We start from the raw sequence: 12,664 nt of genomic DNA on the forward strand, positions 1-12,664 counted from the left end.
GGCGAAATTCAAATGTTTCTCAGAATTTGGACAATGTGCGGCCGGGCTTAGTGGCAAGTTTTTCATGTCCAACATCTACTTGTTTAGCAATGAGTCATGATTACGAATGTCAAATTTAAATAATGATTGAGGCCTGCCATTTTGACATTAAGAGTGATGATGCATGATTTACGCGAGTAGATAATTTAATATTATTATTTTTTGTCAAAACGTAATACGTAATACCTTCTGACAGTAAATATACAGTGTGTAACAAAAATAAGTGATAATACTTTAGGGTGTGTACGTGTTCCTTGTAGAGAGGTCACTGTGAAAGTAGCAGCGCTGAAAGACGATTTTTTTTTTCAATTTTTATATGGGCAAGGGCCCGAGCGTCACGAGGTTCTCCATACAAAAGTGAAAAAAAAAATTTCGTCTTTCAGCGCTGCTACTTTCACAGTGAACTCTCTTCAAGGAACATGTAGAGACCGTAAAGTATTATCACTTATTTTTGTTACATGGTGTATATTGTTGTACAGGTCATTAAATTTAATTCTTAATTAAAAACACAATGACGTCAATTTGCTTAATGTTATTTTACTTCTATATATATATATATATATATATATATATATATATATATATATATATATATATATATATATATATATATATATATATATATATATATATATATATATATAGTGGTTTAGAAGTGTTTAGAAGAGAAGACTGACAGACATAGTAGATGGAACTCTTAACAAAATTTCAATTACCAAACACCTAAAAATTATAAAAAGTGGCAGGCAGCTACCTACATGTAAAAAATAACCTTATAACCGAACGTAAAGTATAACAACCTTTTCTTGGATGTTACAATATCTGAGACCTTTTCTTTCAATAGCTGAGTCCTCTGACATAGCACTACATACTAATAAGGGCCCTCGTCTGTAAGGTCGAGGGTCTGCCACTAACCTTAAGTGCTTCACGAGATAGTGGGATTCGTCTTTTAAATGATTTCATGACGACACAAAATAGAACTTTCATAAAAAAGATCACAGACTTTTGATGCTCGATTATTAATTCATAAAAATCAATTTATAATATTCTATTAAAATATTTAATATCATAAAAAGGCATATAAAATAAAAAAGGCTCCTTTGTGTGTACTTAGTTGTTTATACTTTAAAACAAGCGAACCTTCGATCAAATATTTGATCGAACAAGAGAACTATACAAGAACAAGGACTTTTAAACTTCTCGACTGTTTTTTTTTCATCACACGTCGAATAGGCACTCGATTGTTTATTTCGTAAAGGTGTACGGTAACCGCGGTTTTCTTGCCTTAGGAAATCGTGGAAAATATCAAAATAAAAATATAATTTAGGTTTAAATTCATAATATAACCGTTACCCAAGGACAGGGAGATTAAAAGCTAAATTACTTGGAAGATAAAACAGAATAGAGGATGGCTTAATTTGTAACTTGAGGCTTGCGTGGGCTTTTCATCAGCATAAAACACTTACGTTGATAACTAAATATGTCCCCCGGGAATGATGATGATGAGGGAACGAGGGGACTTAATTATAGTCCCCTAGGAGACGTAAGCGAAGGCTGTATGTCCCCTTACCTACTGTATTTAACACTGCTAGGAATTTAAGTATGAGTAATTATTATACTATAGTTGATGTATTTTATTTAAACCGAAGTGTATATTTTTCGTAAAAAATTGTAACGTAGAGTCCAAGTTAATTTTTTTTATTCAGAATAAGTTTTTTTCAAACACTTTCCGAACGTTGATGCTACTGGGGCCTACCACCGGTTCGGAAAATAACTAAGAAATACTCGAATTTTGAATTCAATAAAATCAAATTACTTATTTCAATTCATAACTTTTAGAAATTCTGATATTTTACTCTACCAAATATTACAGAAATCCGAAATTGCAATTCAAATATGGAACAAATAACAATACAATTTATTCAAAAACTTTTATAACATTGTTGGCACTGGCAAAATACACTGTGACCTTTATGGCTAATAAAAAAATATAAAATTCCAAATTCAAACTCACCGCTAGCAAATAACACTGGCCACTAACGCGACGGCGACCGAGCGACCGCCAGACGCGACTGCGGTGATAACGAAGATTAACCTGAAACGCACAGATGCGTCACTCCATAGTTCCATACATTAGGGTTATGAAGTCCAAAATTATACAGTAGTATGGAGTTGACAATTTGTACAGCCATTTTTTTGTCCCTTGTTATTGTAACGTTATATTGGTGGTTTTTTGTAAAAACACGATTGCTAACTTAAGCAAAAACGCACAAAAAGTGTAAAAAACATGGACATAATGCTAATAAGTGTAGGAAATGAACCGCTTCTTTGTATGGGGACCCGGGAATAATTCCTCAGTTGATGAAACTTTGCTGGGTTATAGAATAGTATGAGCCAAATTTAATATATTAAAATCCAAAAAAAAATCACTAAGAAGTCAGTTATTTATACCTAAAAGTACAAATCTGTTTATATATTGAACGGCATAATTTCTCAGTCTAAATTTATTTTACCAAATGAATTATTCATACATAAGTATATGTAATACTTAATAAAAATCCAAAACTTTTTTCAAACAGAAGTATTGCTTCTGTATAATAATTCTTTTTTCTGACCTCATTTTCATAGCAAAATTTCTCAGTATAATTTTTTTTCGCATATGACTTATATATGTAATTTTTTTGGGTAAGAGCTCTTGCACTTTTTTCCTTGGGGCCATCGATATGATGACATGATACACTTGACATAACATGACAAAGTAACGCAGGTCCGCACTTTTTGAATCAATTTTTCTGACGGTACCAGAACCTTTTAGCCTTTTTTGTAACATGGGGAAATGCTTTAAGCATCCCCGGCTAATTCGGGATATCGGCCGGGGTATGTGGGACTCCTCTGCCTACCCACTAAAACCCCATGGTGTTCCACTCATCGCTTAAGGAACCAGACCAACCAACCAGAGAACCTGCCTAGCCTAAAATAACACAATTAAAAAAATAAAATTATGTTGTTTGACATTGCATAAAACAATAAACGCTGCAACAACAATTTTAATTAATAAAATACACACGCGTCATATAAATTTGCCGAGACCCCTTCTAATTACAATATATTAAAACTTTGGACGTAAATTAAAAACTAAATCATAGAGTCGTTAGCTCTGCTAGCTTTATCCACTTTTATTCGTAATCTTATATCTTTAAACGAGCAATTCTTATATATATATATATATATATATATATATATATATATATATATATATATATATATATATATATATATATATATATATATATATACGATTTTCATGAAATTTAGTAATGTTGTATTATGTACGCTTCACATTATATAACTAGTCTAGCCAAATATTATCACATTACAGAACAATAGTACACTGAGAAATATATTAAGTACGGTATATTAAAGATATAAGATTATTTACGAGGGGTGGGGGGTTTCGGGGGCGATAAATCGATCTAGCTAGGAATCATTTTTAGAAAACGTTATTTTATTCGTGTTTTCTCAAATACCGACCAAAGCTCGGTCAAATAGCTAGTTAAAATAAAACGTGTAACTTAATGAATAAAAATCAATACTGAATCCCTATCTTAGAAAATTAACCTACCTCGCTTTACCTTGTGTTACTAACTAACCAACAAAACTGTATCATAGAGCAATTAACAGAGGATCTTAATTATACATCGCCGACAGTCAAATCTTGATATACGCTACAATAACTCTTCCCACAGTAAAAGCGACTATTGTTTGAAATTATAAACGTCTCAAACTGTTATTACGTAAATAGTTTAGGAGTAAATTACTTTTAATTACTGCTACCATGATACAGCTCTATTAAAATCCAAAACCGCTGAACCGATTTAGCTGAAGATATGGAGATACTTTGAGTCCCGAAAAAATATATTGATACTTTTCATCCCGAAAAAATTTATGGTTTCCGCAAGATTTTTGGCGCAACGGAGCGGGCGTCATCTAGTCTTTAATAAAAAGTAGCTTCCACACTAGTATTATAAAAACGAGATTGTGTGCCGACATATATGCTAAAAAACCTAAACAGACTATGATGTAATTTGGAATGGAGTATTTTTGGGTCACAGAAAACGTATATATTTCGTACAAGATGACGCCCGAAACTCCGTTGCACCAACATTAGTTTATCGCACGGGAACCGTACATTTTTCCGGGATAAAAAGTATCCTATGTCCTTTCTCGGGACTCAAAGTATCTCCATGCCAAATTTCAGCAAAATCGGTTCAGCGGTTTGGGCGTGTAGAGGTTACAGACAGACAGACAGACGGACAGACAGACAAACAGACACACTTTCGCATTTATAATATTAGTATAGATTTTACTATAGTAAAAGTATTAGTACAAATGACATTTTAATTAATACTAGCTGTTTGACCTTGATGTATATGTATATATATATATATATATATATATATATATATATATATATATATATATATATATATATATATATATATATATATATATATATATATATATATATATATATATATATATATATATATATATAATATATATATAATAAAAATATAAAAAAGAAAAAGATATAAGATATAATTAATTTAAATGAACGAGATTTTAATTAATAGTTAACGTGCAAATTTATTCTGCGGTTAGCGGTTAAATTTAACTGAACTTCAATTAGTTTTTAAACACTTTAGCAATCGGTTTGGTTACTGTCAAAATAAACGAGCGGAGCTGCTGATGGCAACAGGAGTTCCCAGCTGCGAGTACGAAAAAGATTTGGACTGCCAGAGCAAAGTGATAACGGTCTTAGAGAATACGGATATTCATACAAAAGTAAAGCACCTTTAATCCAACTTTGATATACTTCAATATCATCCGCACCTATTGAACATCAAAGTAGTATTCCGATATTATAATGTCATAGAGTAATAGATTAATCAACAACGACTCCTGTGAACCAGACATACGTAGGAGAATTGGGATGGCTAAGAGTGCCATGTCTCAAATGCATAAAACCTGGCGTGACAGGAAGATTTCGCTAAGAACCAAGACGAAACTTGTGCACATGCTCATATTCTCCATCTTTCTTTATGGATCCGAGACATGGACTCTGAAGTCTGCAGACCGCAGACGTATCGACGCCTTCGAGATGTGGTGCTGGAGAAAAATGCTCCGAATTCCATGGACTGCATTGAGAACCAACGCATCCATTCTGGCTCAACTAAATATAAAAACAAGGCTCTCTACCATCTGCCTCAAACGCATTTTAGAATATTTCGGACACATAGCCAGAAAAAAAGGAGACAATCTTGAAAAACTGATGGTAACTGGCAAGATTGAGGGAAAAAGACCACGAGGTCGCAGTCACATGCGTTGGTCCGATCAAATCCGCACCACACTTGAGTCCACCGTCTACGACGCTCTTCGAGTGGCCGAGGATAGGAACAGCTGGCGTAAGACCATTAGAAGGAAGGTCATGGAAGGGGGAGGTCACGACCCTCAGACATGAGGAACACGACTGGAGGAGGAGGAGATTAATCATAATAATTACAAACTTCTAGGATGATTTTGATGAAAGTCATAGATAATATAGAGTAGACGATAGACCACGTAGAACAGTATTTTCCAAAGTGGGCGATATCGACCCCTTGTGGGTGCTAAAGGTCTAGAGGTGCGGAGCCCAGAAAAAAAATTGGGGCTGGTGGGTGATTTATTTCATCTGGATGCATTTTAAATTGAAACAATGGGGGCGCTAAAACATAATTTGTTCTCAAAGTGGGCAGTAGACAAATAAGTTTGGGAACCTCTGACGTAGAAGGATATAAAATACTTTTAATTTCAAAAAATATATTATTATGTTCCCGCAGGATACTGTTTTTACGCATGGTGTGTTATTGATGTATTAAAATAATGGACGAGGTATGACGTAAATACAGAAAATTTTGTTTTCCCCGTGAAAAGTAAATGTTTTTGCGAGTAAGTATCTTATTCTAATGAAAGTAAATGGAATACTGATTCATATGCCATTGTCACAATAGACATATCATTATGTCTACTCTGCCATTATGTTGACATTGAATATTGTCATAAAACCCCTACTTTAGGAGCTCACGATGACTGTACATTTTGAACTGTATATGGTGCGGCCAACGAGTGCATTGTTTAGTTTTTCTCGCACGGATTTTCCATACGGCCTAAAACAGTGATACACCTGCCCACACGCACATATACGGTATAACTCCTCCAGGTGTGAATCCGTACTTAAGAGGAGTCCACACCGCCCTTTTTTCCATACAAACGTTGTCCCCTGTTTCCTACCTGGATAATGCTAGTAGAGTTATAATTTTTTCCTGAATATCTACGGCCACTAATACAATGTCCCTATGTTTTCTTTTTTTTTTTTCATAATTTCATTATTAAATAAGATATGAACGTTCAAAAACCCAAAAAATGGCCAGATTTTCCGCTGTGTTCAAACATCCAGAAAACAGATTTGGCTAGATTATACAAAAAAAAAAAAAACACAGGGACACAGCTCAAGCCTTCCTTTAATCTTTAATGAAAAAAGTATTTAAATCGGTTAAGGTTTGGAGAAGGAATCAGGGGACAACGAATCGTTGATTTTCTGCAGTTGTCTCTATCGCGTTCTGCGCTATATGCTTGAGGTAAGGGAGACAGCTATAGATATTACACGTGCTTTTTTTCATTTCTCTAGCCCCTGGTGTATCCTCTTAATATAAATATTATTATAACTTCTAAAAGAAAAACTTTGTATGTTTGCATCGATTATGATAGGCTTCGAAACCAGTGGGCCAAAATTATTTTATGCGGGTGGAGACGCGCGACTTCTATTAGTATTATAAATAAATATAATATAAATATATCACAATGTTAGTTACCGTACTCCTCCGAAATGGCTTTACCGATTTTTACCAAATTTTATATGCATATTCATTAAATCTGAGAATCGGCTACTTGGTACTTTTATATTGATAAGTGCATTTGTTGAATAAATAATAGTAAATTATTACAACTCGAGACTGACGCGACCGTTGTTTGTGCGACGGGATAGCGATGGACGTTGCCATGGTGACATACTTATTTAGTCACTTCAATAAAATAATATGGGCGAAATACTTAACATGGCAAAACAACATTTGCCGGGACAGCTAGTATATTATAAAGACAAGGGACCTCGTCTTACGTAATGATGTACGAACCTCTTAAAGCCAGGGACCGTGTAGCAATTATGTTATTGGGTCCTTGATCAGTCTAGACAAGACTCTCATTTATTTCGACAATAAAGTATTTATACAAAAGATAATGCTTGAAAACATTAATATTATAAGAGACTGTCTGTCCGAGCTATTATAATATCATTTTGCGAAAGGAAAAACTTAATTCCACGAGATAATATTATTGTTTTAGGTTTTGCATTTGTCTCTACCTATATGTTTAATTATAAAGTTATCAGCTATATTAAGTTGAAAACTAAGATTATTTAATGTTATTTTATTTTAAAAACTAGCAGCCGTTGTTAAGAAACTATTTGTGAAATATACAACATTGTCTCTTTTTTAGTTTATTTATCGCCCCCGAAACCCCCTATATACTAAATTTCATGAAAATCGTTGGAGCCGGTTCCGAGATTCCAATTATATATATACAAGAATTGCTCGTTTAAAGATATAAGGTTAACATTGTCTGTGGTTTTGTGTTACTATTTAGTGGAATGTAGAGTTAACATGGAGTTAACATTATAGGTGGCACATCTATATATTCCTTACTCTGTGATAATATAAGCTCCCTCTCTTTCTCGCAGTAAGTAAAATTAATATTCATCCCGTTCAAACGCACGGACGGAAAATCCGACCACTTCAGCATCCCTGCTCTCCTAGTAATAATTAAGTTGGGCGTTTAGCTAGATAAAGGAATATGTTATGAGAATGATGTCTACCATTTTCAGTCTAACTTTGACTGAACAAATATTCTAAAGGTGACTTTAGACTGTAAAGCGACGCAATTTGATGCTGCATTGTTAAAATAGCGTTTAAAAATAATAATATTGTTATTGTCTAAACAAGAAAATACACGTTTTGTTGTAAATTCATCGTATTTTAAGCTGCACTACTCTGCGTGGCGGCAATTTTGGATTGGAAAATGTATTTTCTTGTAATAAATAAAATCTAATTTTGTATGTTATTTAAAAATGCCACAGTGAAACGCCACTTGTGTATTACTTATATGCTTTTTAAAAGTCGCTATTTTAGCCTTACTGATTTTAGTCATTATTTTTAATGAAATAAGGCGGCAGACGAGCAAACGGGTTACCTGATGGAAAGCAACTTCCGTCGACCATGGACACTCGTAGCGTTCACGATAATAATTAAATATAACTTGATAACATTAAGGCGGGGATTAATCTCAATCCAAAACGATAACTTTGCACACAACCAAAGACCAAGCGTATACGCATCGCAATAAGATTCATTTTAGCTAAGCATAAAACTGAAGTCACTCGAGCGGATTTTCTCTATTTTTCATGTTTTTTTTTTAAATATCTTTGGAAATAAACATTAAGAAACTAAATTGTTCGGTTAAAGAATTTTTAATATATATTTACTAACAATTTATTCAAATAAAATGTATATTTATCCTAGTTAATACTTATATTTTGATGAAATAGATTTTTATCGGAGGTGAGTTTGTAAATTAATTACAGCCAAAGTATTAAGTTTTATTAAAATGTTTATGGTTTAAGGTATTTTAAATATTGTGCTTTATACCTCATATTTTTTAAAACTTCGTTATTATATTGGAACTAGGTAAACCGGAAGTCGCGGAATAACAAATTGGGGTTTATCCTCGCCTTAAGAATGTTGTACGCCCTCTGGAGTCTGGGCCAAGTTTTGAAATAATGTATTCATACGTGGGAGAGCCATGCTTCGGTACGAATGGGCCGGCTCGACCGGAGAAATACCAAGTTCTCACAGAAAACCGGCGTGAAACAGCACTTGCGCTGTGTTTCGCCGAGTGAGTGAGTTTACTGGAGGCCCAATCCCTTACCCTATTCCCTCTTAAAAGGACGGCAACGCACCTGCAGCTCTTATGATGCTGCGAGTGTCCATGGGCGACGGAATGTTTGTTTCATCCTAATAATTAATTTGTGACTTTGAAATCAAACATAATTAAAGTTTTCGTAGAATAATGATATTATAATAATCTATACATAAATTAAAAGCTGAAGAGTTTGTTTGTTTATATGTTTGAACGAGCTAATCTCAGGAACTACGGGGTATAATTAAAAAACAAATCGTTTTGTGTAGCCTGAGAAATAGACTAAAACCAATACAAAAATATTTTTTCTATTTGAACCAGTAGTTCCTGATATTAAGAGGGCGACTAACCCAAAATATCAAATATCGTCCTTCTCTCTTCACACTCACTTCACACTCACGCACGTTTTCATATGCCAGGTGAAAAAGGACGACGCGGATTCATCGCCAAATTAGTTTTTTCTCAATAGCTCGATAAATATACAACATTTTAAAAATCCGCTAGGTCGATCTCCAAATGATAAAATTTTAAACAATGAGTTACACGGTTATAGCAATAAATGAAAAATTCGTGAAAATTAGATGCATTTTTGTGATTTTTTTCTATCTAGAAAATTTTAAGATATCGTGTTTTTGCTCAGATCGAATTCTCGGAAATATAATGTAGTATCTTATAGTAGAAAATGAAACAATTCGGGGCTTATTTTTAAGTATAAAAATGAATTTTAAAATCGACACTTTAGGGTTAGTCGCCCCTTAAGGCGCAGACAGCTGCCAATTTGACATCTTTGTGCAGTTTTCTAGACGTATGTATTTCATTGATTGGCACAAAAAAAATATATGTGATTTTTGATTATATTTGGAAAAGCTTGTCCGATTTAAATAATAAAATTAAAGTACATATATAATTAAGGCCTTGATGAAAATTTCAAGTGCCTACCTGTTGCAGTTATTGAGATAGAGAAAAAAATCACGTTTATTGTATGGGGCCCGCGCGGCAAAATTGTGATATGACGTCACACCGTTACCGGGCGCCCGCGTCGTACAGTTACAACTTGTTTCGTCGGTTAAAAATCACATAACGACCCACCCCTACTGCGGAGTGCAGCGTATTAGCCTAATAAAATTTTTAGTATACCTTTTTAATGAAATTAGAAGGCAAACGAGCAAAAGGCTTTTTTAAATATTGAGTTCTGTATAATTTTATCCTAATTCCTATTTCCCAATAATCGAAAAGTTAATCATTTTAATTTATGAAATTTTGTGGTGATCCAGTTTTTAAACTGTTGTTAAATGTCGATGTCTCAAAGTATAAACTTACTTACAGGCTGGAAGAAAAAAGTACCCATGACACTGGACTATGTAGTTTGGAGGCTGAATGTGATGCTGAAAAGCTTATTGTTGAAACTGCACTTCCTCAGAAGAAACCTGATGTCGGAAGAAGAATTATAAGTGTTTTATATTTTTATAAGAGGTTGCAAGAAATTTCTCATCATGGTCCTCTTGGATGTGCTTTAACTGACATAGAACTAGTAGGTGAAAAGCAAGATGGCCTCAATTCAAAATTCACATTTCTATGCATACTTTGCAATCTAATATTGATAATTGATAGTGACTCAAATGAAGACCATTACATGCCTATCAATAATAATAAGGCAATATTCGTAACCTGAAATATGGAGCTGCCCTTGCACCTTATAAAACCAGGAGTGATTTTTGTCTATATTTAATTTACCCTGTTTATCTATTTTCCAAAATGTAACTTTTTGTTGTGTTATAGCAGCGTCTACTCCAATGTTATATGCTGTGATAGGACATTTAATTTCTAAAATAGTTTTTTCATCGCAAATTCCATCGGGCGTTGCTCCTAAAAATGGCAAGTCTGTATCTATAAATAGCCCGCAAGGCTTTACTTTAATTCCTTCTTGTAATTCTAAATCTCTTATTGCTTGTTTTTAATTTTCTTGGCCATGTTTGATAGAAGAAACGAAGCTTATTTTTTTTTAATATAAAATGTCTTTTACTAGGTTAGCACTTGCAGTGTTGGGTCTTCTTTTTATCACCCGGCCAAAGTTTTCTAATAATTTTCTAATAACTTCATCATGATCACGCTTTGGGTCAAATTTGTGTCTTTGATGGGATATTTCGTATCACTTTGTAAATTTTTAGCCTATTACAGAAGTTCCGAAGTAGGTGATTTCGGCATTCAATTTTCTCGACACAGGGTTTGTACGTGTTCCTTGTTGAGAGTTCACTGTAAAAGTAGCAGCGCTGAAAGACCTATTTTTTTTTCTTTTGTATGGGGAAACTCGTGACACTTGCCCTTGCTCATACAAAAGAAAAAAAAATCGTCTTTCAGAGCTGCTACTTTCACAAGGAACACGTACACACCCTAAAGTATTATCACTTGTTTTTGTTACACACTGTATATATATATACAGTGTGTAACAAAAACAAGTGATAATACTTTAGGGTGTGTACGTGTTCCTTGTAGAGAGTTCACTGTGAAAGTAACAGCGCTGAAAGACCAATTTTTTTTTCACTTTTGTATGGGGAAACTCGTGACGCTCGGGCCCTTGCCCATACAAAAAGTGAAAAAAAAATTATATATATATATACATAGCTGGGCATTAACTCGTTAATCCGTTAATCGTTAATTAACGAAGGTAACATTTTGATTAACGGATTAACTTTTAAGTTAACTTTTAAAAATATTAACGGACTGATTAACTTCCGTTAATATGCAGAAGTCCGTTAATCGTTAATCCAATGCCTACTATTTACCGCACGGCACCGCGGCGCCACGCGAAAACAGGTTCAGACGAAACAAAAATAATACTAGATATACATTTTCAGGCGCATGCGAGTGAGAAGATATTTGTTTCGTTTTATCATTTCATTATGTTGATAAAGAAGAGTGCAGTATAATTTAGTTACCTAACTAAATTATACTGCACTCTTCTTTATCAACATGCAAATGATTTATAATAACAATAAACTATATCTATAATAATTATTGTATTGTAATTTCTACCTAGAATACAATAATTATAGAAGTATTTTGTTTTGTCCCTAACCTGTTAACTTCCAAAACCTTAAACCAACAGGTTTTGTATGTACACTAACGCAATGATATAAGTTACAACAAGGCCATATTACACATATTAACGGATTAACGATTAACGTTAACTTGCGCTAATTCGTCCGCAGTGTAACGCTTTAACGTTTAACGAAGCTAACATTTTTTTTAACGGATTAACGATTAACGAAGTTAACTATTTGATTAACGGTGCCCAGCTATGTATATTGATAAGTGCATTTGTTGAATAAATAATAGTAAATTATTATAACCTGAGACTGACGGCGACCATTAAGTTTGTGCGACGGGATAGCGATCAACGTTGCCATGGTGACATACTTACCTATTTACGGCCGTTCCCAATATTTGATCTATCTCTGGTTTTGCCCTACTAGAGATAGGAATAGCTCACAATTGTAAAAATATATGTCTCTAATGTCTAATGTGAGCTATTCATATCTCTAGTAGGGCAAAACCA

The 12,664-nt window shown here is 33.7% G+C and overlaps 1 protein-coding gene across 2 annotated transcripts in view; it reads right to left on the bottom strand.

Annotated features, from left to right (window-relative positions):
* Nucleotides 1-12,664, bottom strand: part of LOC121734699 (neuroglobin-like) — a 114,689-nt gene that overhangs the window by 85,788 nt on the left and 16,237 nt on the right. Inside the window, exon 2 of one of the 2 annotated variants that reach the window (XM_042125299.1) lies at nt 2,054-2,134. The exons of the other annotated variant lie outside the window; for it this stretch is intronic. The gene's annotated coding sequence lies outside the window, so the exon portion shown is untranslated. The remainder of the gene's footprint in view (nt 1-2,053; nt 2,135-12,664) is intronic. 2 annotated transcript variants of the gene reach the window in all.

The sequence above is a fragment of the Aricia agestis genome, chromosome 16, assembly GCF_905147365.1.
Source record: "Aricia agestis chromosome 16, ilAriAges1.1, whole genome shotgun sequence".
Lineage (NCBI taxonomy): Eukaryota > Metazoa > Arthropoda > Insecta > Lepidoptera > Lycaenidae > Aricia > Aricia agestis.